We start from the raw sequence: 26,194 nt of genomic DNA, 5'->3' as shown, positions 1-26,194 counted from the left end.
TATCAGTAGACCTGGTTATTGGACAGGGTAATCCAATGGATATAGGGTTAGGGTCAAGTTAATAGGGCTTTTATTGGGCAGGGCTCTTATTGGACAGGGCCTTTATTGGACAGGGTCATTATAGGGTCAAACTTATACTACATGTTTCTGCGAAGAAAATGCTTAAGTATGAAAATAGGGGAAGCCTCGTCAACCAGGCTGTCGTTTTCCTCCGATCGGTCGTGGTTTGTCCTACAAAAACGGCAAACGTAAACTGGCCCGGGGGGTTTCCGGGAAAACCCTCTCCGACGCTCAAGTCAGTCCTTGTAGAGAGAGAAAGTAGTGAGAGAGTTGGTTTGGGAATAATTGCATACCTCAGTAATGATTAGGTGAGACATATTTATAGTAATGCAGGATGGCATTATTAGTAAATATAGGCAAGTGTAGGGGCATGGAATCTTGGGCTTGTTAGAGGCTGAGATATGGGCCCCTAACTTCTGGTCAGAGCCCATCAGAAGGTTTGTGTTTGAGGGTATTTTCAGTAATTTCCCTTAGAAGGGTATTTTGGTAATTTATGTAAAAAGTGGGTCCCACAGGGGGGCCCGAACATTAGCCCCACGCCAAATTTGCGAGTTTGGCTGAAAACTCGGGAATTTGGCGGAAGGAAATAACCCGGAGCTTGCCGGCGTGGCTTGCGGTGCTTGGTCTGTAACATAAGCACATGGGTGGGCATGGTGAGGTGCACAAGGGTCCGCGCTTGCCGTGCATAGGATGTGCACGTGTTGATTGCGGTGTGTGGGCGAGGGACTTCGCTGTTGTTTTTCCTTGCGCGAGGTGTGCATATGGGTTACACTCGGGAGACGTGGCTTTTGGCGTCATCGTATGCCAAGCCCCAAGTCGGGCGAACCGAGTGAGCATGCATTTGGCTTGGCTGCTCTTGGCGAACCGGGCGAGAGGCGTCGACTTATAGATGGGCGAGCACGGTCGAGCGAGTATGAGTGGGGCATGATGGCATGGACAGGCGTGGCTCCTTCTCCCCCTTGGGCGTGGCTGCTCCTTCTCGGTTTTTTTTTTTTTTTTTTTTTTTTTTGGCAAGGTAGCTCCGGGCGTGGCTGCTCCTTCTCCCCCTTGGGCGTGGCTGCTCCTTCTCGGCTTTTTTTTTTTTTTTTTTTTTTTTTTTGGCAAGGTAGCTTCGGCGTGGCTGCTCCTTCTCCCCCTTGGGCGTGGCTGCTCCTTCTCGGTTTTTTTGTTTTTTTGTTTTTTTTTTTTTTTTTTTTTTTTTTTTTTGGCAAGGTAGCTTCGGCGTGGCTGCTCCTTCTCCCCCTTGGGCGTGGCTGCTCCTTCTCGGGTTTTTTTTTTTTTTTTTTTTTTTTTCTCGGACGTGCCGTGAAAGATGGCTGACGTTTTTTGCAATTTGTTTGAGTGTTTGGGGATTATTTTTGTGAATTGGGCTTATTTGGTGTGAGGCCCAATTGTGGTTAGGGTTAGGGTTTCCTCCTTATGTTGGAGTTTTCTCTATATATAGCACCCCTTCTCTTCTATTTTTCACATCTCACATCTACAAACTCCAAGAGAGAGAAAGTAGAGAGGGAAGCTCTGAAAACCTTGTGAGGGGGGGGGCTTCTATTTGTGGGCGGCTGGTTCGGGAGTTAAGGGGAGTGGCGTGGCTGTTACTTTGAGCCGGATTTTCGCGTGCGGGTAGGCGGGCGGTGTGGTTGTCATTTATTCGTGCGCGCGGGCAAGGTGAGGTACGGCTTCCTTCGGCGTGGCTGTCATTATTTGTGCGCGAGTGTTTGGTGAAGCCGTGAGGTCACGAATCTTGGTCGGGCTCATTCGTTGGGGCGTTCGGTGGGAGTAGGTGGTGGTAGATTTGTTCCTTGGCTCTAGTTTTTCGGCTTTGTCTCCTTTGGGCCAAGGTACGCGTTGATTTCATCCCCTCTTTATTGTTTTGAATAAGTGTAGGCTATTGGGGTTTGGCTTGTAGATGGATAATATTTCCAAGCCCCAATTGGAGTCGAACACATCCCCCACTCCTTCCCCTCAGTCTAGTATGCGGACTGAGGGGGGTTTGTTGGGGGAACCTGCCGTAGAAATAAACTTAGATTGTTCACACCCCTCGGCCGTCCCTGATGGAGTTGTGATCTCCGATTTCTCGTCGGGCTCAATTTGTTGCGACGAGGATCGGATCCCGGGCCCTAGAGAGGTAACGGTGGCTTTTCCCCGAGTCCAAAGAAGTTGCTTTGATTCATGTTTATTAAACAATGTAGTTACAATAATGGCGTCTGATGAGCTTGCGGGTGCGGGTGATGACCCTCCCCCGCCTGGTGGGGGAGGGGGTGTAAAAGTAGTGGGTCCTCATACCATTGTTCTCCGTGCGCCTTTTCGTAATGGGTTAAGTTGTCGTTTGTCTGGTCTTGCTTCCAAGTATGGGATCAAGCCCCCTTATATGCTGGTGGAGCCAGGTGTGGAGGGTACTGTTACTACACCTGCTCCGGGTTGTACAGCTGTATATATTGCTAGCTTAGAGATGGGTCTACGCTTTCCTCTGCACCATTTTATCCCAGAGTTGTTAAAATGCTACGGCTTGACTATTTGTAATATATCTCCTAATTCTTGGGGTTCCGTCCTTTGCTTCCTTACGATTTGTGACATGATGGGAGTCAGTCCCACTTTGAGGTTATGGCGGAACCTCTTTCGTCTGGGGCCTGTGTTGGCGCATCCGAATGGCTATGGTTGGTGGAGCTTTTCTGTTCGCAAGGGGTACAAGGTCATCAGTGGGTTGGTGTCTAACCAGCATACTTTCCGAGGGGAGTTTGTGTATGTGTATAATCAGGAGCCTGACACTTGGGATTTCGCCTTGGTACCCACTTTAGCTGAGCCTAATCTGCACATGAATCGTCAGGTGGATCAGATGGATGATATTGAGGCTTTGGCGGCTTTATACTTTCGGAGTCGGATGGTCATTGAGCCTTGTGGCACCGTGAGTGTTCTTCCTATGTATTGGGTCCCTGGTCGAGATGAATTGAAGCATGAAGAGTTTATGTGTGCTGTTGGTCTGAACTACCGTTATTCGAAGGGTATGACGCCGAGGGGTCTTTGAACATCTCGCTGTATTTTGGCTTTTACTTAGATGCATGTCATTTAATTTGCTTTGGCTTGTGGTGTATGCTATGTGATTTTTTGTTTTCTCTTTGATTTTTGTAGAGTTAACTAGGTGTGAGGATCCCATGGCGAGTCATATCACCAAGGTACAGTTGTTGAGGGCACAGATTCAGGCCAAGATGGCGTCGGGTGCTTTGAAGGCTCCTCCGCCACCTGCAGTAAGCTTTCTCGTGCTGGTTACGAGGTTCCTGCCCCTTTGATCTTTTTCAACCCTGATTTTCTAACTCATCCTTGGCTTCTTGCTTGTTTTTATGTAGGATCATAAGAAGGCATCAAGGCGCGTACAAGCTTCTGCTGGGAAGGCTCCTTCGGTTGTTCATGTTGAGGAGTCGAATCATGAAGGTGATCCAAAGGGACTAATGAGCCCCATGCTTGGGCGAACGTTGAAGCGCCATTCTTGAAAATGACCTAGATTATTTCTCTAAGTATAGGAATGGGATGTCGTTCTCCAAAGGGACTAATGAGCCCCATGCTTGGGTGAACGTTGAAGCGCCCTTCTTGAAAATGACTTAGATTATTTCACTAAGTGTGGGGGCTTATGTGCCTGAGCTTGGCTTGTCTTTCCCTTTTGACGCGGGTGGCACTTGCCTGGTTGATATTTGGCTTCTGCTTATGACATTCAAGAAACAAGATTTCGATAAGCGATATTACTAGCCGAGCTCTTTACTATTGCCTTGAAGATATAAAGCTTTGTTTACAATGATGGGATGTTTGTTTAGTCTATGGCGGGCTTACATACACTATGCCCCCATGTTCATCACTGAAAACTATGGCTAAGAGCTATGAAACTAAGTACTTCTTAGGGAAGAGGGAACATCTATGGGGTTTAAACATAGAACCTTCTGAGATTATCGGCGTTCCATGGTCGAGGGAGAGCCTTGCCTTCAGGGGTTTCGAGGCGGAAGGTTCCTGGCCTTACTTGTTCAGTTACCTTGTAGGGTCCTTCCCAGTTAGGAGCTAGCTTTCCCATGTCAGATTGTTTACCCGTTGATTCGATGTTCCTTAGCACCCAGTCTCCTTGGTTGATGGGCTTATGCTTAACCCTTCTATTGAAGTGCCTTGTCATCTTTCTTTTTTGGGCAATGGATCTGAGTAAGGCATTACCTCTTATTTCAGGAAGCAAGTCTAGGTCATGGCTCTTCTTTCTCTTATTCTCCTCATAGTCATAGAACGTTACCCTTGGACTTGTAATGCCCACCTCTACAGGGAGAACAGCTTCACTTCCATATATAAGCTCGAAGGGGGACCGCCCTGTGGCGTCCTTGTTTGTGGTTCGGGCAGACCAGAGTACTCCGGGAAGGTCGTCTACCCACGTCCCTTTGGACCCTTCTAGCATGGTTCTGAGTCCATGGAGTATGATTTTGTTTGCAGCTTCTGCCTGACCATTTGTCTGTGGCCGTGATACAGCACTGAAGTAGGTGCGTATAGCAAATTGCTTACAGTATGCCACGGTGGGTTTGCTGTTGAACTGCCTTCCATTGTCGGATATCAAGGCCCTAGGAACGCCAAAGCGAGTGATTATGTTTCTCCAAATGAACTTCTGAATTTGCTTGTCTGTGATTGAGGCAAGGGGCTTGGCTTCAATCCATTTGGTGAAGTAGTCGATGGCGACCAACAAAAACTTTCTCTGCCCCGTTGCGGGGGGAAAAGGGCCTAGGAGGTCCATACCCCACTGATCGAAGGGTAGTGTGGCAATGATGGCTGTTAGTTTGTTGGAGGGTAGATGTTGGACTTGAGCGTATTTTTGGCACTTTTCACAATGACGTATTAGCTTCTCCGCATCTGCCTGGAGAGTGGGCCAGTAGAATCCGGCTCTGAGTGCCTTACCAGCGGTGGTTCGAGACCCTTGATGACTTCCACACGCCCCTTGATGTATCTCCCTTAGCACATAATCACCATCCTCGGGGGTAATGCACTTGAGGAGTGGGTGTGTATAGGATTTCTTATACAAGTTATCTTCATACCATACAAACCATTCAGCTCGTTTTTTTACTTGGGCTGCTTCTTTTTCATCTTCAGGCAACTCTTGGCTTCTCTTGTAGGCTACTATCTGATCCATCCAAGTGTTGGATCGGTCGAGGTAGTTGACCGCGGGCTTGTTGATGCTTGGCTCTCTTAACACCTCCCACATGATGGTTCTTGGGGTAAGCCCTTCAGCCGAACTAGCCATCCTTGCCAAAGCATCTGCCTGTGTATTCTCTCCCCTCGGGATATGTTGAATTTGGAACTCGGCCAGTGCGGTGCTCATGTTCTTGGCTTTGTTTAGATACATCCGCATGCTATCCTCTTTGGCTTCGTATTCCCCCGTCATCTGTCCCACAATGAGTTGCGAGTCTGAGAAAACATGTATGGCGCTTGCTCCAGCCACTTGACATAATTCTAGACCAAGGATGAGGGCTTCATATTCAGCCTCATTGTTTGAGGCGTTAAAATCAAACTTCACAGCATATTCGAACCTTTCCCTTGAGGGAGATACAATGAGGATACCAGCTCCACTACCGGACTTGGAGGAGGACCCGTCTACGTTCAGGATCCACGGTGTGGAATCGAGGTTTTGCTCAGGGCGGTTGGTGCATTCAGCAATGAAGTCTGCCAGGGCTTGAGCTTTGATTGCTCTTCTCGGCTCATATTCTAATCCGAAGTCTGCGAGTTGATCAGCCCAGTCAGTCATTCTACTTGAGTGATTCCTCCCTTCAATGATCTTCCGAATTGGCTGACTTGTGAGAACCTTGATGGGGTGTGCTTGGAAGTAGGGTTTGAGTTTTCTGCTGGCCATTACGAGGGCGAACACAAGTTTCTCTATGTCCGAATACCTGGATTCGGCTCCTCTGTAGGCATGGCTGACAAAGTACACTGGGTGTTGGGTCTTTTCTCGCTCAGCCACCAGGACAGCACTTAATGAATATTCGGACGTGGCCAAGTACAAGTATAAGGGCTCTCCTGGTAGGGGGGATACAAGTTTTGGTAGGCTAGACAGATGATCCTTGAGCTGTTGGAAGGCTATTTCGGCTTCTGCATCCCAATGAAATGAACTCCCCTTGAGAGTTTTGAAGAATGATAAGCTCTTGTCTGCCGACCTTGAGAGGAAACGCCCCATGGCTGCTATGCATCCAGTTAGCCTTTGGACTTGTTTGACGGTTTGAGGGGATTCCATGTCTAGTATGGCTTGGATTTTATCAGGGTTGGCTTCGATGCCCCTCTCATCCACCAAGAAGCCTAGGCATTTCCCCCCTTTGACTCCAAAAACACATTTTTGTGGGTTGAGCTTCATGCCATATTTTCTAAGTGTTGAAAGGGTTTCTCTCAAATCTGTGACATGATCAGCCTTGGCTTTTGATTTCACGATCATATCATCGACATAGGCTTCGACGTTTCTACCTAACTGCCCCTCGAAGATTTTGTTGATGAATCTTTGATATGTGGCTCCGGCATTTTTCAACCCAAAGGGCATGACTTTGTAGCAGTAGACGCCCTGGCTAGTGATGAAGGCCGTGTGGGGCTGATCCTCTTCAGCCATAGGGATCTGGTGGTATCCCGCATTAGCGTCCATGAAACTGAACAAGGCGTGGCCGGCTGTTGAATCGACCAACCTGTCAATCTTGGGTAGGGGATGGTCATCTTTCGGGCAGGCTTTGTTAAGGTCGGTGAAGTCGACGCACATCCTCCAAGCGCCTGTTGGCTTCTTGACTAGCACCACATTTGCCAGCCACTCTGAGTATTGGCATTCTTTGATGAATCCGGCTTCTAGGAGCTTCTTTACCTCAGCTGCGGCTGCGGCATTGCGTTCCACCCCCTGATGCCTTAGTTTCTGCTTGACGGGTTTGTATTCTGGTTTGATGTGAAGGTGATGGGTCATAGTGGATGGGTCTATCCCCGGCATCTCTTCCACTGTATAAGCAAAGACATCTTTAAACTCTCGCAGGACCGACAAGATTTCATTGCGTAGTGCTTCCTCAATACCTGTGCCTACTCGGACCATCCGATTTGTACCCTCTTGCAGTACCTCTTCCTTGTCTGCCTCTGCTGGCTTAGGACGATCATATCCCGAGGGACAGTCGGTGAATAGGACCAGTGGGGTCTCTTCCTGCTTGACTTTCTTGGCTGGGGGTTGGGGGGTGTCTGACACCCTTTTGAGGCTGTTGACATAGCATCTTCTACCCACTTGCTGATCTCCAAAGATCTTTCCCACAGTGCCATCCTCCAACTCGAATTGCATGAGAAGTTGGTACACAGAAATTGCGGCTTTTACTTTGTTTAGTAGAGGTCGACCCAAGATGATATTGTATGGTAGGGAGATGTCCACGACAAGAAAGTCCACCAGTAGTCGTCTTCCTTTGTTCTTAGGTCCCAACCTGACAGGTAGCCTGATGGTACCTTGGGGATGCACGGCTTGTCCTCCAAACCCAATGAGCGGCTGGGAGATGGTTTTCAGATCATCCTTGGAGTATTTGAGCCCTTCTAGGCATTTCAGAGTGATAATATCGGCAGACGACCCACTGTCTACCAGCACTCGCCCGACTGTTGAGTTGGCAACTTTCATTTCGATTACCAAGGGATCGTCATGGGACTCTTGGATTGGGCGACCAGTGCTTCCGCCAAAGGTCATCACCGGTGCTGTCTGAGAGGCTGATGATACTTTCAGGACTTGGTGTTCAAGTGCCCATAAGCTGTCTTTTGCTTTACTAACAGACCCGCCTGCGGCTAGGCCTCCAGCTATCACTCCAATGTAATCCCCCGTATCTTCACTGGCGGATTCCTTTTCCTTGTCTTTTCCTTTCGGGGTAGGATTTTTCCTTAAGTAATCATTCAGCTTGCCCTGATCAGCCAGGTGGTCTAGCGCCCTTTTCAGCTCCCTACAATTCTTCGTGGTGTGCCCGCATTCATGGTGGAACTCACACCACTGCGACTTGTCTCGCTTTGTCTCGGGCGTTCGGATTGCAAGGGGCTTGGGAAGGATGTCTTTTCCCTTTAGATCAAGGTAAATCTCTCGCCTGTTGCGGTTGTACCTCGGATCCTCACCATGGTCCTCGGCTATCACTGGCCTTTTGAGGGAGGGTTGAGTTCGATCGGGGCTGCCATTTTTCTTTTTCTCCGATTTCGAGGGCTCTCCCCAACTTGGCTTTTGTTTTTGCCTTGTACTGCGCTCACCTCCCCAACTGATTTTACACACATCTGTGGCCTGGATGTGCTTCTGGGCTTTTTCCATGGCTTCTTCGAAGTTCGACACCCCAGACTTGATCAGCTCAAACTTGAAGTCATCCGGTTGGAGACCCGCCAAGAGGGCTGTGAACTTGGTTTCGTCCTTAAGGTTGTGTATCTTCAGGACTTCTTCATTGAATCTCTTTACATAATTGCGAAGGGTCTCCGTATCTCCTTGCCTGACTGCCATTAAGTTGACACTTGTCTTTTGGTTCCTCCGACCCGCCGCAAATTGGCTGATGAAAACTCTTTCAAGTTCATTGTAGCTCTTGATACTTCCTTTTGCTACGTGCTTGTTGAACCAGATAAGGGCCAGACCCTTCAAAGTAGTAGGGAAGTATCGGCACCAAGTGGCTCCACACCCGGTCTGGACGCTCATTTGGGCTGCGTAGGCAGCCATGTGCTCCTCTGGGTCCGTAGTTCCATCGAAAGTTTCAATGGTAGGAACCTTCACTTTATCCCGGCGAGGGGTGTTCATTATCTCTTGGGAGAATGGGGTGAGGGCTTCTTGCAATGATGAGGTAGGTCTGTGCTTATCAATTCTTGGTTGGGGGGAGTCCCACCTTCCTCTTGGGGAGGCATGCCTACCTCTGCTCTCTGGGGGTGGCGAGTATGTTCGCTCACGGCGCGGAGGGCTCCTCTCTATTCTCGAAGGCGAACGAGGTCTAGGGCGATGAGAGGATGAATGGTCCCTTGGATGTTGGTCAGGGAGTGAAGTCCGTGGCCTGGGGGAATGGCCTCTAGTTCGGCTAAGGGGTGAGTGCCGCCTCCTTGTGGGAGATGTCCTTCGGGAGCTGACTTCGATTGGCTCGGCTTGCTTTGAAGGAGTGGGGTGATCTCGTGCAGAGACTGTAGTCCTGACACTAGAGGGGGGTAGACCTCGGGTGATCCTATCATTCCTGATGGCTTCTCTGGCTTGTTCGAGGCGCCTCTTGTGTAAGAGGTCTCGAGCATCGAGGTCTCCTCTGTGCAACCGTCGCTCTTCAATTATCCGGCGTGCATCTTGATTGGCCCTTGATTGATTTGGGCGAGGCTGTGCCCCACCCCTGTCTCCTAGCCTGTCCATCACACTTCGAGGATGTGCCCTGTGGATGGTGTGAGATGTCGTGCTCACTCTTGAGCTAGCTGGGTGGTTTGGATGTTTCCTTGAAGGTCCTTCTCCCCTCCCTTGGAGGTTGTGGATAGCCTCATTGACCTGAGCAGCCAAATGTTCCAGATCCTTTTGGGTGGCCAAGTTCCCCAGGTGACCTTCAACACAAGGCTGCTGGTTCTCATGGTCTTGGTCGCCATCATGATCATCTCCGTTCCCCGGAATAGGCATCATCACATAATTAGGATGGGACCCTGATCGGTGAGAGGATGACTGTTGCCTGGTTCGTCGAGTGTTAACCATGGCTTGTAGTTGACTTCCCCACAGACGGCGCCAACTGTTTCTGCGAAGAAAATGCTTAAGTATGAAAATAGGGGAAGCCTCGTCAACCAGGCTGTCGTTTTCCTCCGATCGGTCGTGGTTTGTCCTACAAAAACGGCAAACGTAAACTGGCCCGGGGGGTTTCCGGGAAAACCCTCTCCGACGCTCAAGTCAGTCCTTGTAGAGAGAGAAAGTAGTGAGAGAGTTGGTTTGGGAATAATTGCATACCTCAGTAATGATTAGGTGAGACATATTTATAGTAATGCAGGATGGCATTATTAGTAAATATAGGCAAGTGTAGGGGCATGGAATCTTGGGCTTGTTAGAGGCTGAGATATGGGCCCCTAACTTCTGGTCTGAGCCCATCAGAAGGTTTGTGTTTGAGGGTATTTTCAGTAATTTCCCTTAGAAGGGTATTTTGGTAATTTATGTAAAAAGTGGGTCCCACAGGGGGGCCCGAACACTACAATTATTTTGAAAATTAAAATAGTAATGATACAAAAAATTACGTGTATAGCGTCGTATTTACTTGTACTTGCACATGGCTCTTTTGTTTTTCATTTTTCATTGCTCGTTTATTGACCCACCCACTAATGACCCGCTATTGACCCGCGACTCGCTTTTGACCCGCCCATTATCGACCCGCTAAAAATGACGCTTTCAATACCCGACCCTCTTTTGACCCGCACCGACCCTGACCCGCCCCGCCCAATAACCAGGTCTAATTATCAGGGTTCTTGATGTTATGACATTAACTACTCCGTAGTTTTTTTGTCACATGTAATGCTTGAGTTATTACTTGAATAATTGTAGTAGTGTAGCTAGAGTAGCAAACATGATACGGTATCATGAATGAAAATAATTTTGTTGTCTAGTATACGTAACGCGCAAAAATAGAGATGGGCAATAACAAAAATCAAAGAATGAAGAATTTAAAAGGAACTACTCCGTAATCCTTATGAAATTATGATTATTTGGGTTTCTCGATGTTATGGGATCAATTTGTTCATAGACTCATACAGTCCTACCGTATCTTACCAATCAACATAAGTTTTCTTTAGCATTGATGAACTTTTTTTAAGTCCATATACGAAGTACGAATTAGTTTGTATATGTCATACACTTATTTTTGGTGGTCCATAATGTTAGCATAGAGCCATAGAGAGTTTGATGTAGCTATCTGCCGAATAACAAATTACAAACTCCAAATAACAAATTATCGTATCTTCTGTATTGATCAATCAAGAAATTCACAACCTCTAAATAAAGATGGTTGTGGGCCGGCCAGAGGCCCGATCCGACCCGGCCCGAAAAATCCCGGTCTAACATGGACATGAAAAAAAGCACGGTCCGACACGAGCAAGAAATCGTGGACCGGGCTCTGTGTCACATTTTTTTGGAAAAGGCACGACATGACACGACCTGACAGGATAATGCACGTTGAATTTAGTAAAATTAGGCTTAGGCACGAGGGTCGGCCCGGCACGACAGCCCGTTAAAACTGAGCCCTGTTTTGAACTTTTTACCCCGCCCTGACCAGACACGATGCAGAGGGGGCTTGGTGTGGGGAGGACCCGCTCAAGCCCACGACCATCTTTATCCCTAATAACACGAAACTACCCCTTTCCCGAATTTCCCAAAAGCACCCTATAGGGCTTCTACAAGTCCCCACTAAGGCCATAATAAACCTATAACATGCTTAAATTTAAGACAAATTTAGCAAAAATTACCTTATTAATCGTCTTTTTGTTAAACACTACTTTATAAAGAAAATATTGTAATTAACTACCTTATAAAAAGAAAGTTTTTATAAGATATTAATTTTTTCGCGAATTATAGACGTTGACTGAAAATTGTGGGATTGAGTTTTGACAATTTTATAAGCCAACTTTTGACAAATTTGACTAAATTTAACAATCTACAATTGAGAAAAGGAAAAGAGGACAAAAAGAAATGAAACTACACTACATAAAATTTAAAATAATTAATGAAAAAAAAAAAATTGACGGCTGTGGGATTTGAACCCACGCCCTTTCGGACCAGAGCCTAAATCTGGCGCCTTAGACCACTCGGCCAAACCGTCTTCATTGTTGTTTTACTGTTAATTAATTTATTATAATTAATTACGTACTACTTTCTTTTTCTTTTTCTTTTTCCTGCGCCACTATTTCTTACTGAAGTTTGGAGGGGAACTGTCACAGACTCACAGCCTCTAATTTTCATTATTAGTCAAACAAAAATCGGTAGCAATTAATTCCCAATCATATTTGGACGACTTCCTACCCATACCCGTGTATAGAACACGAGTGGATTAAGGTGAACCGTTAAATAACATGAGCCGCTAGATTAACCTCCCTAAAACAATAACAAAAATAACGGATCTCACAGGAAATCATACCCAAGAAGATCCGTTACCATTCTTTCCATTAACTAAATTAACAACCTCCAAGCAATCACATTCGACCACAACGTTCCACGCATTGCATTGCATCGCAATTTTTAACCCGAACACTATAGCTTTCAATGAAATTCATGCAACTTGCCCTTGGTTGATCTTTATTAGAAGTGTTGGGTACAAGGCTACAAGCACAATATTTTCTCTCCCATTTTACAAGTGTACATATACACTATGTATATATATACCTAATCCTATTACCCTTGTGGCCCATTCGCGCGCGCACACACACAAATAGCGTATATATACCCGTTGGTGTCATCTATTATGAGTTTACGAATTACGAGTAGTGACAATAACTTGTGATACCAAGCAAGGTTTGGCCTCATAACCTCAAGGTCATGGGATCAAATCAGCCGAAAAGAAAGTAAGCTTCATGAAACAGAAAAACTACTTGCAGGATTTTTTTTTTTTTACTTGTAAAATACAGAAATGAAGTTCAAAAATAAACTCTGGAAGCATGCTAAAAAAATTATGCATTCAGCTCATAAAATCGGATTTTAATTTGCATGTGTCTGAGATCTATTAAATTTCTGACAATTTACATAATATACCCCTGCATCCTGAAGTCCTGAACTGGAACTATAAATCAGTCGACCTTGCAACAACACATACTCTCATAGTCTCTATTCTCTAAACTAGTATTTACATTTGAATGAAAAGAAAATTTCATAACAACCTATCTAGGAGAGCTCGTCTCAATTAAAAAATCTTCCTCAAAATTTCAACAGGGGCGATGAATCCTGTTCCATGGCGGGCTGAACACCCCGTTATTCACTTGACATGTCATGGATGTCATTGTTGCCTTGATTATACTGATGGCCGTCCTTTGCTTGCTTACCTAATTCTTCTAACACACTTGCAACATCCTTCATGGATGGCCTATCTTCTCCTTTTACACTTAGACATTTCTCTACCAGTTCTGCAATGGTAACAAGCTGTTCCTGAGATGCTTCCTTCAAGAGTTGAGGCTCAAGAATATCAAAAAACTGATTGCTTTTTAGTGAACTAATGAAAATCATTGCTAAGTTTCTATCTTCAAGTCCGGTCTCCCATGAAATCGGTTTTCTCTTTGTTAATAGTTCAACAAGAACGACCCCAAAGCTGTAGACATCACTCTTCTCAGAGAGATTACTTGTCAGAAAGTACTCAGGATCGAGATACCCAAAAGTCCCTTGAACTAGGGTTGTAACTTGAGTTTGATCAATGGGAACTAGTCTTGAAACTCCAAAATCCGCTATTTTTGCAGTGAAATTATCATCCAAAAGAATGTTAGATGACTTAATATCTCTATGTATTATAGGCATTGAAGCTGCAGAATGAAGATAAGCAATTGCATTAGCAGCCTCTGTTGAAATTCTCAGACAGTTTTCCCATGAAAGCCAACGTGCACCAATTCTCAGACTGTGTATGTGTTCGAAGAGATTTCCATTAGAAACAAATTCATAAACCAGCAAAGGTACTTGAATCTCCAAACAACATCCTACGAGTTTTACTACGTTTCTGTGATTCGTCTGACTTAGGATTACCACTTCATTGATGAACTGCTCGACTTGACTCTGATCACTTACCATTGATTTTTTGATTGCAACAACTTGGTTATTTGGTAAAATCCCCTTATAGACTGTACCAAAACCACCTTGTCCTAGAATGTTGTGTTTACTGTAATTGTTGGTCGCTTCCCTCAACTCTTGAGCAGTAAATATTTTTGTTGTATCGTTTTTGCCACTTTGGTTCAAAGAAATTTGTTGTTTCAACAAAAAACCACCGTTTTGCTGGAAGAACTTCTCCTTCATTTTCATATGCTCCCTTCTCTTGATACAAATGTATATGCAGCTTATGTTGCAAGTACACAACATTATGCCAATTATTGGACCTGCATGAATTCAGCAAGAAGCATGGCTATAGAGTCATATACTTGTATATGCAGTGAGGCACTTTCCTAACTCCATAAATGCATGATAAAACACAGACATAGGGTGTGTTCTCTTCAACTTATAGGACCTGAACTTAATTGAAGTTATAAGACCTTGGACATTGTTTAACTTACATGACCTTATAGGACCAAATAAGACCTTATTGGACTTTATTAGACTTTATTGAACCTGATTTAAGTTTATTAGACGATTTCTAAACTTTTAGCCATTAGAAAAATAGTTAATTGCAAAACCATTATTAATAACTACTATAAACTAATAAAGTAATTATGATTTACTTCTTAATTAATAATTATACCTTATTAGAATTTATTGAAACTTATAGAACCTTATTGGACCTTATTGAACTTATAAGACCTTATTGGAACTTATATCAACTTAATAGACTAGAAACTTATTTAAATAAGGTGTATAAGTTGAAGTGAACGCTCCCATATTACTATTAGTTTTTATTTTTCTGTCTGTTGGAATCCTTATTCTATTCATGATGGCATAAATGCTACTCCTTGATTCTAACTAGCAGAACACAAGTTTATAATGCTTACCACCAAGAAGAACCAAAAGACCAAGCCGCCTATCAGCTTTATCTTCAGGGTTGTTTGGGACACAAACATAATGGTTTTCTTGTTTGATGCACCCTAGTTTGCATTCCATACATTCTGTTGGCACTAATCAAATTGATAAACAAAATGAACATAATCAGAAATTCCAATTTGGCAGCAGATTATAAAAACATTCAGATGATTTATATCTAATTATCTGAAAAAGTATGAATCATTTACACTTACCTTGGCATCCATAAGGAAGATAAGGATTTCCTGAAGTTCCATTCTTACAGTAACAATCAAATTCATCTGCGGAACCCTGACAATCTATGTTCGGGTCATCACCCGGGCTTGTTATGTTTCCAGGTCTCCATTCCAGTACAGTCGGGACTACTGCAAACTTAAACAGACTGATAATAGGGGAGCTCATGTTTACCAGCATTGTATTTGTGCAATTATCACCAAAGTTGAAAATGTTTATGCGTAAATAGTCAATTGAAGAAGGAAGATCAAATCTGCAACACCCGCGACCAATACAGTGATCTGTTATCATATGACTACTGTTACAAACTGATGTACACCCACCTAAGATGTTATTGTTTCTGTCCAACACAAGGGCGGTACTCCCACAACTGCCAACAAAAACAGAATTGTCAGATGAAAACGAGTAAGGAGTTCCATTAAAGTCGATGCTGCTTATGTTTGCATCTTTGGTGTTGCAGATCCTCTGCAATGGAGTATTTACTGTGATAGTGTTTTGATCCAAATGGAACTTAGTATGAATGTTTATCTGTTCAACCTCGAGATTGTACTTATTCAGGAAAAGCTTTGGATGGGACAAAGACGTGTTGCAGGTAACTGCGTATGGTAGGGTGTGGTAGCAATTGCTTCCTACTCCAAATGGGTATGGAATGGTTACATTCCCACAGATATCCTGACAACCAGGTTTTGCAATGGGAGGATCTGATTTTGGTTGAAATGAAGATGCTGCCGTCAACAGTGGATGAATCCATGTACATAGAGCTATAGTGATGAGCTGAAACAAGTAGCTAAACATGGTTTAGCAGATTCTTTTAAGCATAAAATTGACAGCATATAAATTTTTTTGAAGAAGTTACAGAACAGAAAAACTGATCATATACAGTGGAAAAGTCATCAAAAGACAGCTTATCAACATAATTGTGTAGTTGCAATTTGCCCATAATAACAACAAGATGCAAAGAGTCAGAAAAAGGTCAGTGTCAATATCTTATAGGATATTGTATTATCTTTGGAGGACCATAGAATTTTGAAAGTAACAAAATACCTGAGGCCAAAACAAAGTGTTTCTTCTGTTCGGATATAGTTGTCACGTAAATAATTTTTAAATACAGTACCCCTCAAATAAGAGTTATTACAAATAGATTATGATCGAGTTTCCAAGCATACATGTAACCTTGGCTTTCCATGTCTGTATCATTTCTTGAACAATGACAGAGATGAGCAGTCTAAAATATCAGAAACTTGGCAAACCAGTTGTCCAAGAATATGATAGATTGATGACTTCTAATTCTAAAATACATATTAGAAATCATGTAAGAAATTTCAGGGTTAATTCTCAGACGGTTTTTACAGCAGATCCAGCAAGCACATGATCCCACAGTATGCATAAACTCATACTTGTATGGTTTGCTTGCCATTGTTAGATATTAATACAACCTTCCAGTAAGACTTATTTGGGGGGAGGAAAAGACTAACAAAAGTTATAAAATCTGCTATCATTGGATTGTACAAGACTACAAGCACTCTAGTATATACTGTAAAATGAGATATGCTGAGACCGACAAAGTACATATCTCTGCTATAACTAACGAGAGAAGTAGATAATGTGTTTCACAGAAACATTAGAAAGTAGTTAAAGGCGAGAAAATAGGAGTGCATAAAATAAAAGTACATGAAGCAGACACTAACAGCAAGAATTGTTCTTGCTCAACAAATACGAATGATATGAAGAAAATAATAGCAGAGAAGTTCAGAAACGTGCCTTAATCTGACCTTTATACACGTATCTGCTGCTCAGAAAACCAGAATGTGATATCTGTGATTTTGTTTCCTTGAGTTGGTTGAAGATTTCTTAAGGATATTGTCAAAGCTCTGAAATTATTACTTACAATATGCACAGAAAGAAAGCCATTGATGAGCTAACGAGGAGAGCTCATCTCAATAATCAGATCCCTCTCAAAATTTAACTGGCGCGATATATTCTGATCCTCAAAGGGCTGAAAACTTGGGTGTGTGTATTCACTTAACAACACATGTTCCCCTTCGTTGTATTCATCAGACCTAGGGTGCTTTACCTTCTTCATTAACCCTTCTAACTCCTTTGCAACATCTTTCATTGATGGCCGGTCTTCTCCTTTTACACTGAGGCATTTCTCTACAAGTTCTGCAATGGTAACAAGCTGTTCCTCAGATGCTTCCTTCAAGAGTTGAGGCTCAAGGATATCAAAAAACTGATTGTTTTTTACTGAACTAATGAAAATCATAGCTAAGTTTCTATCTTCAAGTCCGGTCTCCCATGAAATCGGTTTTCTCTTTGTTAATAGTTCAACAAGAACGACCCCAAAGCTGTAGATATCACTCTTCTCAGACAGATGACTTGTCAGAAAGTATTCAGGATCAAGATACCCGAAAGTCCCTTGAATTAGGGTTTTAACTTGAGTTTGATCCATGGGAACTAGTCTTGAGACTCCACAGTCTGCTATTTTTACAGTGAAATTATTATCCAAGTGAATGTTGGATGACTTGATATCTCTATGGATTATAGGCATTGAAGCTGCAGAGTGCAGATAAGCAATTGCATTAGCAGCCTCAGTTGAAATTCTCAGACAGTTTTCCCATGACAGCCAACGCGCACCATTATTGTGTATGTGTTCGAAAAGATTTCCATTAGAGACGAATTCATAAACCAATAAGGGTACTTCAGGTTCCAAGCAACATCCTAACAGTTTCACCACATTTCGGTGCTTAATCTGGGTTAACTTGACTCTGGTCACTAACCAAGGATTTTTTAATTGCAACTTCTTGGTTATCTGGTAAAATCCCCTTATACACCGTACCAAAACCACCTCGTCTTAGAATGTTATGCTTGCTGTAATTGTTGGTGGCTTCCCTCAGCTCATGAGTAGTAAATATTTTCATTGAATCGTTGTAGCCTTGATTCAAAGATAGCTGTTGTTTCAACAAAAAACCTCCATTTTTCTGAAAGAACTTCACCTTCATCTTGCTATGCTTCCTTTTCTTATTACAAAGGTATATGCAGCTTATGTTGCCAGTACAGAGGCAACAGAGCATCAAGCAAAATATTGAACCTGCATGAAGCATTTTTACGGCCTATTAGAAAGTTGTAGAAGCTCAACATATATGCGTTATGTCACATATAAATTATACTCCGTAGTTATGTAATTAGCCAAAACCATTTCTGATTTCAGAAAAAACAGAGATAGCATATGATATACTATGTTTTCTTATTTTATGTATGTGAACACCATAACTTCAACCTGCCGGTTTCATTTCTCAGTTGTAAACTCTATTCGGTTCAGTTCATGGCGTGGTTTTTATGCCAAAAAAAAAAACAAAAACATACAGTAGTACTCAAGTTTATAATGCTTACCAACAAGAACAAGCAAAATGAGCAGCCGTGTTAGACCATTGTCGTTGCGGATACAACGATACTGGCTTCCTTTTTTGAAGCACCCTTGTTTGCATCCCTTGCATTCTCTTGGGACTAAATTTTGAAGAAAAACGGACTAAATTATAATCATGCAATTCTAATAAAAAAGCATAATAATAAATTTCAGAAGATTGACATTAAAACATCGGGATAATTTATGCGTACCTTGACATCCAAAAGGAAGATAAGGATTCCCATAATACCCATAATTGCAATAACAAATTAAATTATATGGAGGACTCGCAACAGTAGAGCAATCCCCGTTGTCAAGAAAAATATCTGTTAAGTTTCCGGAGTCCCATTCCAGTACAGTCGGGACTAGTGCAAACTCAGAGAGACTTGGATTGACCACCTCGTTTTCAATCACGGTCCTATTAATCAACATGGTGTTGGTGCAATCGTTAACACCTTTACTATAACTGGAAATGTTAACACGGTAGAATTTGAGTGAAGTTTTAAGATCAATGATGCAACAACCACGACCAGTACATTTGTTCATTAGCATATGAACCTTATCACAAGCTGTTGCACACCCTCCTAAGATTTTATGACTTCTATCCAACAAGAGGGTGCTACTCCCACAACCGCCTACAATAAGAGAATTGAAATCCCTTGAGAACAAGTAAGGAGTTCCTCTAAGGTCGATGCTGCTGTGTATGTTCACATCTTGGGTGTTGCTGTTGCAGGTTTTCTGTAGGTGGGTTTTCACTACTATATTGTGTGGATACAGAGCAACACTGTCTTGTGACTCTTGTCTATTTAGAGTTATATGTGCTACTTCAAGATCAAATTTACTCGGGAAAAGCTTTGGAGGAGCAAAGAGGTATTACAAGTAACCGCGTATGGTGGGGTGTGGTAGCAATCGTTCCCAATTCCAAATGGGTACGGAATGCTCACGTTCCCCCAGATATCTTGACAACCGGGTTTTGCAATGGGAGGATCAGCTGTTATCGGCGGTGTAGATGCCACCATTAGCAATGGTTGCACCCATAAAAACAGAGCTACTAAGATGAGCTGGGACAAGTAGTTGTAAAACATTGTTCCCAAAACAATTTGAGCACAAAGTTGCTATAGTCAACAAATCAACAATGATATAAGACTCAAGATGCTGTTGCATGCAGCATTTCCTCCCTCTAATCCATAAAGCAGGAAGGTGGGATTTATTAAGATTTGGAAACAGTGGAAAAGTCAATAAAAGACAACAGGTCCTGTTTGGTTGAACCTCATGGAATAAGCCAAAGAGGAAAGAGAGAGGAGAGTTTGGGAGAGAGGAAAGGGTGATTAAGTGAATTAAGTGCACAGTTCAGAGTTTCAAACACTTAAAATTACAGTAGTTGGCGGGTTTCCGGGTACCCGTGGTCACCACAACAGCCCATGACCCGACCCGGATGTATGCGTCTTTTACCGGGTCGGGTACCAACCCTTTATTTTCAGAAAATTCTGATGATTACCCGGCTCATTTGAAGCGGGTCAGTGGATTTTTGGGTCGGGTCGGGTATTTTTTAACACCCCTAGTTAAGCCCACTCCAATAACTATCAGATATAGTGAAGTTTTTTACCTATAATTAGTTTTTATTATATTGTAAAAATTGATTATTAATTTGTTTTAAATTTAAGATGTATTTAGACCAAGTCATTGTGCGTTCTTGTCAAGTTAACAGTGAATACATATATAAAGTTAATACTGATTATGAGTCAATAATCGATTTGGTCATCGCAAAATGTTAAATTGCAAAACTCCAAATAACTAAAATTTTGTTATGATTTGATACTCGCTTATTTATATACTACTTCGTATTAATTAATACTTCCTCCGATCATAAATACTCGCAACGATTGTCACTTTCATGTATGCCAATGCACTATTTAGATCGTCAATATCTTAAATTCTCTTCAAGCAAAAATTATAAAAAATTTGATATTTTGAAAATACGTATACGAATCTAACAAGATCCCACATAACTATGTTTTATTTAACATATAAATCACCAACAATAGTTAAAGTGAAATATGTGAATAGTGTAAAATTACCAAACGTTGCAAGTATTTATGAACAGAGGAAGTATATGCGAAACACAACTTGTACGATGGTACATAAGAAGCCATATGTATATGTCAAGACAAATGAAATTCAAATTAGCAAGAAAAATTAATGTCAGTCAGGTTGTCAACATGTCAAGTAAAATCGTGAATCGTGTTGTCATAGGTCTGGTCAATAATAAGTTTCATCGAGTTACAATCGGTTTCGATTGGTATTGGGTCGGGTGTTGAATCGGGTTTGGATCAGTGTTGGGTCGGGTTAATTCGGTTATCGGTCATTTACAGGTCGGGTGTCGGGTTCGGATCATACAGTACCAAGTCAAAATCGGTTATCGGTTTTATCGGGTCGTGTACAGGTCGGGTTACGGGTTTCTTGTTTTAAAAATATTTCGGGTTTCTCTCTGTTACGAATACGGTCGGTCCAGGTAGCGTCAGTTTTTTTACAGCTCTACCCGGGTGTAAGGTGGATTTCGTACTAGATCCACATCCATGTAGTTAAGTAGTCAACTACTTAACATGATACATAATGTAGGACACTATTTTTGACAAAGCAAAGAAATTGAAGAAAACCTTATAGATGACCAACCTAATAGCTTACTTGTACTGAACCTCAGATCCATCCAGGCCGGCATTGCCACAACTCATTCGCTCTTCGGTTTTGTGTATCATGCATTTTCCTCGTTCAACTCTGAAGCTGAGACCAAAATCTTCTGCATTTTTCAAACCTGTTATAAAGAAATAGATTACCTCGGTTGTTACCATCAAATTAGGACAATGATCGTTGTATCAGTATAAAACTTTCTTCCCAAATAACAACAGGCTTGTTATAGCCCTCACCTTCCGTGTAAAGAAAAAGAATACTAACCAACAGAGCTGTAATAAGAGTACAAATAATGCTATGAAATGACAGACGAACCTTAGCTAGCTGATACAATTATTAAAAAGATTGACCCTAAAGTCTCTGCATAACCTGAAACAGTAAGAAGGTATTCAGTGATACTAAATCTAACAGTTGAATTTTAATCTCCAGCATCAAGTGATTTCACCTAGCATGATCAAGAAACGGGCCGGGAAATACTATCAAGAGCAGGTAGTATCACACAACAACCATACATAAAAATTTGGTTAATGTACAGTAACATGTAGGAAACTCTAATAAATTATGGATGGTCAAAGCAATGTATCTATTGAGAAATGGAGGAAGTACAAGCTTAAACAACTACCAAGGGGGCAGGAAAAATTCCTAATTACATTGACTTCAAAACTAAGTTGTTCCATTATGCCTCTTGCTTCTTTGCTAATACATCAGCTTATTGATTGTGTTTCATTTTAATGAAGCCAAAGTCTATCGGAAAAACTGACACAACTCCCTGCAATTTGATATAATAGCATACAGAGTAGTAAAGGTCAGTATCAATATCTTGGCATTGTACCAGACTCCAAGTTCAATCGCTTTATGAAATCTGAGAAGACATATATTGTCACAGGCTCCATATCTTTGACACACTTAAGTCTTCACAGATGCTCAAAAACTTAACCTACAATCTGTTCCGGCAAATAAGCTTCCTCAAACATCTTGGAAATGCCCAGGCTACCTCGTCGCATATACCAGACTGCATCAACCAAATTACTGTACATTAACCAGACTGCATCAACCAAATTACTATACCCAGACAAAATTTATGTAACCAATTCATCATCCATGCACACAGTTAATATTGCTGCATCTTCAGCTAACAACTCAAACTCCTTTGCCATCTCTTCCTTAACTGACTGAGTTGTATCACTTTCAAGAAGACAAAACTCAAATCTTTTTTGCATGAACCCAAACGTCACCAATCCATAAATCAGCAGTACCAAGTCATTATCCTTCAACAACTTCCCATGTAAATTGAATATTTCGTCTCACTGACAAAAAAACTTCAGTAAGTCGACAGAACCAGCAGGTCTTCAGGTGAACTAGCCATCAGATCATGGGTACTAAATGACGACAAACTCACAGATTATGATCTCAGACTGGGAGAACTAGATGATGAAGGCTATCCAGAATCACTCGTATCGAGGAACAGGTCATGCAAGAGATCAATTGCTGACAATATCTATGATGTGGGACCCAAACTCTTCTCAATAAACTGCCTCACCAGTAGTCAGTCACTTTTCCCAGGGCAGTAGGCTTTTTTCCAAAGCTAGACCTGAGTTAGTGCACTCACAACATGAGAATTCCCGAAGGACCATCTGAAGCAAGCACATCCCAAAATCTCAGGCGACATAAATGAGGTGTACCTGCAGTATGAGCTGTAGCCTGTATTGCCTGGTCAAAGCATTGTTTCAAGTAATCTTCAATTTTAATCTTGCGAGTTTCAATTAAAAAGATGTTATAACACTTGAGATATCTGTGACAAAAATAGGAAGGCTGGATGGTGCAACAAGGAATCACAGACAAGAGACTATATACAGAATAAATAAAGCAAGCCATCTCCGACAATAAGGCTCATATAGAATTTTACTTAGATACCTGTAGCAGAATTCTTATCATATCTCCAAAATCTAATCAAGGTTGCAAACTTGCAATTATCTTATTCAAGTCACTTGATGAACTTCCAAGAAGATCCTTGTCCGAGCCACTTAAATTATCAGAAGAAATTAGGCCAACAAGTACCGAAAAAGTTTCAGCATCACCCTTCAAAACCCTTGCTAACCATAAGCTCACAGTAGTACAATGCATTTGACAAGTCTTTAATGAGAAAATATCCTCGGACGATCATATTATAAGTAACAACATTAGGGGAGCAACCTTCTTCCTCCATTATCCTCAACATTAGCTCATGGACCCTTTCTTACAGAAGGCTTTAATCAGTGTAGTGTATATTACAAGGTTAGGTTGCAGACCCTTCAATACAAGATCAGAGAAAAAATCTGATGCACCTTCGAGTCGCCCAGTCTCACACAAATTGCATTAGAATACCGTAGATGACAAATTGACAATAGTAGGCTTAACACCATTATCCTCCATATTTTCGAGTAATGTCACTGCTTCAACAAGTCGTGCACTTTTGCATAGTCCATAAAGCAATGAAGCATACGTGAAAATATCTGGAGAAATTCCATGAACACGCATTTCTCTGAACAACTCACGTGCAAGTTTAAATCTACTGGCTTTCCACAGTTCGTCAATAAGAGTGGTATAACTTGTAAGTAACACCATTAGGAGTTATCCCGCTCTGAGATATTTCTCCGGAAATTTCAGGGCCTTCTCGGTGTTTCTAGTCTTGCAATACCCATTGATCATAGTACTACTGAAACTCACAATATCAGGCTTGCAACAATTGTGGGCCATGATATCAATTAGTGTTTATGCATCTTCCATCTAACCACGCAAACAATAACCATCAAGTAAAGCATTGTAAGTAATGATGTTAGGAACCTGACCTCTTACAGTCATAAATGGTAGAATAGCTACTGCTTGATTAACACTCCCATCTTTACATTACATGTCAACCAGCATGTTGTAGGTCTGAACAGTAGGTGCTATCTGCTCTGTATCATCTCATCCAATACAATTATACAACCTTAGCCTGTTCTGGAGAGCGGGAAGTGTAGAGGCCTCGAACCAAGAAGTATAAGTGACAACATTGGGTTGAATGCCCTCGGTTTTCATAGCGGAGAACAGGTCCTTACAAAGACTATCAATAATAGTGTCGTATGTTACAATGTCAGGCTCACAAAGACCTCCTGGCTGTGTTTTGGTAAGCAATCTAAGGCAACGGCATGATCACCTATCTTACAAAGTAACAAAGACCTTTGAGGCTTTAATCATAGCACCAAAGGTAACAATAGTTGGTCGAAAACCAAGCTTGACAATTTTATCCAACAAATTTGCAGCTTTCCGGAGCTTATGATCACAGATAAAGCCATTGATAAGGGTATTGAAGATAACAGAATCAGGGAAATAGCCAAAAGCGTATACCCTTCTACCAAGAAGGGAGAAGCAGAAATCAATCCCGGCCCCAAAAGCAGCAACAATGGGCTAGAATACAAATTGGGTCGAATACACGACAACTCAAGATCCCTGGAGAGAAATATCGGTGGAATGAGGATGACCGTGCTTCAATTTGAGAATGGCAATGAAGAGCTGATTGGAAATGATAACAAGAGGGCGGGGACGCAAAGACTTCAAGGAAGAGGGAAAGGGGGTAATTTGAATTCGGAAAACCCTAATTTGCATTGTTCATCAACAGATTGATTGATTGAAGAAACAGTTGACGATCATCAAAATTATGAACAGTATGTACAAAATCAGAAAACCCTAATTGCATTGTTCATTAACAGATTGAAGAACAATTCGCGATCATCAAAATTATGAACAGGATGAACAAAATTATAATTATCGGGGATGAAATCGAAATTGGGGAAGAGAAAACAGTGGGAAAGCGGATTAACAGGGAGAAAGGTACCAGTCAAGCAACGCGAATATTGGAATAATCAATAATCAGAGCTCATTCTCCCTTTGAACTCTATGCAGTTTCCTTAATTCAGCTTCGTCTTCTTCGTCTCAGTCAATTTCAGCAACTGCAACTGCAACTTTGCAAGTGCAGTGGGGAAGAACGAAGTTAACGACGATAGTGACTAGTGAAACTGGCAAACAGGTCGTTTGGGTCAAGGACCGATCGGGTTCACTCGGATCCGGTCAATTTCAGATCTATACTTCGTATTTATTTATGGTAAATTTGACAAAAATGATCTTTTATAGCCTAAATTTTGTGAAAAAAGATTTCATTTTTTTTTTAATTGGAAGTCACATCTTAGAACATCTTCAATGGGTGTAGTTAGGGACTTGCTTGCAATTTTTATAAATTCAAAGCTATTAGCTTGACCATTGGAGTTGAAATAATAATTTAGCTTGGCCAAGCAAATTTGCTTGAAAAAACTTGGCCAACGAAATAATATTAAACTAAATTAAATTGAAATATTGATTGACAAATATGACTACATTAAATATCAAACTAATAGCTTACCCCTAGGGTACTAACTGGCTAAAAAGGAAAGTAGTTTGAAATACTATGTGGCGTGACAAGCTAATTTAGAAATCAGCTTAGCGTTGGAGATGCTCTTAAAGTAAACTTTTTCGCGAAAGACAACCAAAGGCAAGTTTTCGGCATTGATTGACCTTTTCCGTTCGTTGACTCGTACGTGAGCAACACGTGTTACTTTACTTGGCTAAAGACACCCATTTTCTCCCCTCTGTTCTTCCTCCCCAAACCCAGAAACATTGGGGAAAAAAAACCAATTTCATATGCTTTAGCATAGAAACCCGTCTGTTTTGCCTACTGTAGTACCACAATGCGGCTGTGTTTTACGAACACATCCCTTTCTAGTTTCTTTTCTCCATTCATGAGAGGTACTTGGCTTGAACCCCTTCAAACATCTACAAAGTGGCTTTTTCGGGTTACAAATTCCAAATGGACCACATTTCCCATAAACGTCATACTCAGACTCTAAGAACTACCACGAAATCTCCCATTTCCTCCTGCTGCTATTCCATAATTCTTGGTGCAAATTTCCATCATATGTCAACACTAAATGTTCCAATAGTGATTTATTTTCTATAAAGTATAAAATGGAAATGGTACCTTTGTGCATTGATGATACTAAATCCAGTGACAACATCTGAATACGAATACGACATTCCAAAGAAAATGTTACCGTTCCATATGCCAGATCGCCAATAAGGCTTATCACCATCCCAAGTGAAAA

The 26,194-nt window shown here is 42.0% G+C and overlaps 1 non-coding gene and 1 pseudogene across 1 annotated transcript; both read right to left on the bottom strand.

The window, feature by feature from the left end:
- Positions 1-11,754: 11,754 nt before the first annotated feature.
- On the bottom strand, positions 11,755-11,834 carry TRNAL-UAG (transfer RNA leucine (anticodon UAG)). Its single transcript has one exon. It is a non-coding gene; the product is annotated as a tRNA-Leu (tRNA).
- Positions 11,835-12,657: 823 nt separating this feature from the next.
- LOC110805141 (wall-associated receptor kinase 1-like) lies at positions 12,658-25,150 on the bottom strand (annotated as a pseudogene).
- Positions 25,151-26,194: the final 1,044 nt, after the last annotated feature.

Source organism: Spinacia oleracea, chromosome 4 (genome assembly GCF_020520425.1).
Source record: "Spinacia oleracea cultivar Varoflay chromosome 4, BTI_SOV_V1, whole genome shotgun sequence".
In the NCBI taxonomy this organism is placed as follows: Eukaryota; Viridiplantae; Streptophyta; class Magnoliopsida; order Caryophyllales; family Amaranthaceae; genus Spinacia; species Spinacia oleracea.
Note: the sequence above shows the minus strand (reverse complement) of the source record. Positions and strands in the feature narration are given on the sequence as shown.